Genomic DNA, 4,204 nt, shown 5'->3' with positions numbered 1-4,204 from the left:
GAAATTTCAGAAACAGAACGATTCTTTGGCAAGCTCTTTCCTAGCTATGGAATGGTAAGGCAATGCGAGAAGTTAGAATATTGCCATCCATTTTGGAGCAAATTGCCAATGACACAGGTACTACCCTCGCTGCAATTGATGATGAGATGGTTACCATGCACACTGTGGTGCTCCAGCATCGATTAGCATTGGAATACGTCTTGGCAGTGAGGGCTGGGACATGTGCAATGATTGGCTCAGAGTGCTGCACCTACATACCAGATAGTTCAGAAGACATAACTAATCTCACTGCTCACATCAGAAAAGAGATGGAGAAATTTAAACAACCGCCATTGTCTACCCTGGGTGAATGGTGATCAGGATGGCTGGGAACATCAATCCTACAAGCAATTGCAATATTATTCCTGATGATCTTGGCATTGATGGCACTCACCAATGTAGTCAAGTGTGCCCTGTGTGAGACTGACCAAGTCCACAGAAGGGATAGCACCAGTGACGCAGTTAAGTTGAGCAAAAAAGGATACAAAGGAACCAGTTGTCCTCCAGGATGTAGAAACAAGTGTTGGGACAATTCTATTTAGTGGCCTTATCTTGGACTGGCCAATGCCCAAAAGTGGGGACTGAAGGAGAGTAGTATAAAATTGCTGGTATAAAAGGCCCTTGTTTTAAATTTACTATAAAAGACTAGGTTATGGTGAATATTACAAGGTGCTTATATATAGAATAAGGATTCACCATGTGCCTAATGCAATATATGAAAAGATATTTTCTGTATAATTAATTTAGTCATGTATCATGAAATGAAACTGTATTCTTAATGTGTGCCTTCTGAACCTTGGTCAACTAACAATTTTACTGCTCAACATGATGGGAAATAGACAGTAGCAGATGGACTGAATTCTTTAAGACAATGGAGTATGAAGAAGGCAGTTCTCCTTATCAGCTTGGGTTAGGCAGCTGCAAGTTAATCAAGGCTTTGGAATGTACAGGAGTACATTCACTCCTGGTTAGTGGGGCTCGTACAGTTTCTCATACTGATGAAGGCAGCTGGATTCAGGCAAGAGAACTGATTCCCTTTACCAATAAAAATTTGCAGGTAACAGAGAATGTCCTTGAATCTACCAGATTTACTAGTTAGGTTTCTTAGTAACAAGGGAGGAACTTTCAGGTGCAGTGGACTAATGAGTTCCTGATCTTGCTGACAGGATGGAGCATTATTGGCTACAATATGTAATATTGTAATTGGACTCTCCAGTTTGAGTGACAAGCTGGGCGAGAAATCTAAGTGTTCAGAAAAGCTATATCTATCTCACACATGTACTGTTAAGCCAGAGAGGGTAGTCGGCACTCACTGACTATTTTTTCTCCTGATGCATGCATTAGCAACAAACTTCCTTTTGTTCTTTAACTACATGCTGTCTTTCATGGTCTCTGTATTGGTTGCGTGAAGTCAACTGAGTACAAGATCCCCCAGAGGACACCTCGGGAAATTCCTCTTACACTTCTATGGCCACTTTCATCCATGCTTGCATAGTTGGAGAGGTTGTCCTCCTCCTTCTGTCCTTGTAAGAGCTCTGTCCGCTCTAACCTCAGCCATATCCCCATGGCTTGACCCTTAGGACAGGGCGAGACACCTGGAGGGGCAGACTTCCCAGCTCCAGGTAGGCAGGGCAGATTTCTTTCCCTAAAGGGCATTAGGGAACCAGTTGGCCTTTTTGCTGATAATTGGCAATGGTTTCATGGTCATCGATAGAATCTTACTTCAGTTTTTTTAATGGAACTCAAATTCCATTTGGCGCAATTCGAACCCGGGTCCCCACAATATTGGCTGAGTTTCTGGATTAATAGACTAGCGATAATATCACTAGGCCATACCTTCTCTCCTCAGTGAATTGGTTAGGAAGCTGCCTGCGGGAGGCTGAGAGTAGGTAGATTCTGTAACAGGCAGAATGTGACTACTAGCGCTCACAGAAATCAGTGTTTGGGCTTCACTTTTTAAATACTTAGATGGTGTGTATTTAAATTTGCCAATCGCACAAAGTTAGGGAATATTGTACAAAGAACAAAGAACAGTACAGCACAGGAAACAGGCCCTTCGGCCCTCCAAGCCTGCACCACTCATTGGTCCAACTAGACCATTCTTCTGTATCCCTCCATTCCCAGTCTGCACATGTGACTATCCAGATAAGTCTTAAACGACCCCAGCGTGTCCGCCCCCACCACCCTGCTTGGTAGTGCAGTCCAGGCCCCCACCACCCTCTGTGTAAAATACGTCCCTCTGACATCTGTGTTAAACCTCGCCCCCCCTCACCTTGAACCTGTGATCCCTTGTGTTTGTCACCTCCGACCTAGGAAAAAGCTTCCCGCTGTTCACCCTATCCATACCCTCATAATTTTGTACACCCCTATTAGGTCTCCCCTCATTCTCCGTCTTTCCAGGGAGAACAACCCCAGCTTACCCAATCTCTCCTCATAGCTAAGACCCTCCATACCAGGCAATATCCTGGTAAATCTCCTCTGCATTCTGGTAAGCAGTGTAAATGGAAGTGTAGCATCATAAAGCCAAACTATTTTCCAATATGACCCTATTTTAACGCTTAAAAATTAATGTGACTGACCCAGATGTCAACAAAAACTGAATTCTAACCTTCAATTCTTGGCTGTGTTCCTTATTTTCATCTCGTTCTATTTCTGGCCTCTCCCCATTCTTGCTGTTCTGAAGGTACTGGTTCTCACTGACAGGGACCTGCATAGATGTGACCATCCTTCTGGTAACTCATGGAACGATGGAGCTTGAAGACTCAATTTTAACCCCCATTTGCCGGGCGGAGAAAATCAGAATGGATGGATTGGACAACCCAACCACAATTCTGTCCCCTTTTAAGTTTTACAAGGCAGAAATCACTGCCCCAAACTGTAGACAAGAGCATGCCCTCCACTAGACAAGGCCTAATTAACGTACTGAAGTGAATGCTCAATGACATCATCAATGGCGCTCCAAGGTAAGAAGCTCTTCTGGCACTCCGTGTGGGTCTGCAGGAGCAAGAATGCTCTTCCCAAGTTCTGCAGAAAGCTGTCCGCCTGCCCTAGCTCTGATTTCCAGCCTCTACTCTCTGCAGGATCAGGTGCCAAGAACTGTTTCCCTGACTGGAACTTTCCACTGCTGGCATTCCCTTCAATCCGGTGATCGTAACCCCACTTACTGTTTCTGGGATTCCAACTGGCATCGTAACCCACAGTTTGGAAGCCACTGAGATACGGATAGATTAAGTGAATGGGCAAAACTATGGCAAATGGATTTCAATGTGAGGCCATCCACTTTGGATCTAAGAAGGATAAATGGTGAAAAGCTAAAAAAAAGTCCGATGACACCACTGTAATGGGTCAGATCTCAAACAATGATGAGACGGAGTACAGGAAAGAGATAGAGAATATGGTGAACTGGTGCAATGACAATTATCGTTCTCGCAATGTCAACAAAATGAAGGAGATGGTCATTGACTTCCGAAAGCGTAGTGGAGGGCATGCCCCTGTCTACATCGGTGGGGATGAAGTAGAAATAATCGAGAACTTCAAGTTTCTAAATGTCCAGATCACCAACGTGTCCTGGTCCCATCATACCAATGCTATACTTAAGAAAGTCCACCAATGCCTCTATTTTCTCAGGAGTCTAAGGAAATTTGGCATGTCTGCTATAACTCTTGCCAGATTTTAAAGATGCACCATAGAAAGCATTCTTTCTGGTTGCATCACAGCTCGGTATGGGCTCCTGCTCTGTCCAAGACCGCAAGAAATTACAAAGGATTGTGAACTTGGCCCAATCGATCATGCAAACCAGCCTCCCATCCACTGACTCCGTCTACACTTCCTGCTGCCTTGGAAAAGCAGCCAGCATAATCAAGGACCACACAAACCCCAGACATACTTTCTTCCACCTTCTTCCATCAGGAAAAAGATACTAAAGTCTGAGATCACGTACCAACTGACTCAAGAACGGCTTCTTCCCTGCTGCCATTAGACATTTAAATGGACCTACCTCATATTATCTATGCCGTAGCTATGACTGTAATACTACATTCTGCACATCACCTTTCCTTCTTTATGAATGGTATGCTTTGTCTGTGTAGCACACAAGAAACAATACTTTCACTGTATACTAATACACGTGACAATGATAAATCAAATCAAACAAAATCAAATCAAA

The sequence above is a fragment of the Carcharhinus amblyrhynchos genome, chromosome 4 (assembly GCF_965287045.1).
Source record: "Carcharhinus amblyrhynchos chromosome 4, sCarAmb.v2.hapA, whole genome shotgun sequence".
Lineage (NCBI taxonomy): Eukaryota > Metazoa > Chordata > Chondrichthyes > Carcharhiniformes > Carcharhinidae > Carcharhinus > Carcharhinus amblyrhynchos.
The sequence above is the reverse complement of the archived record's forward strand: the minus strand, read 5'-3'. Positions refer to the sequence as shown.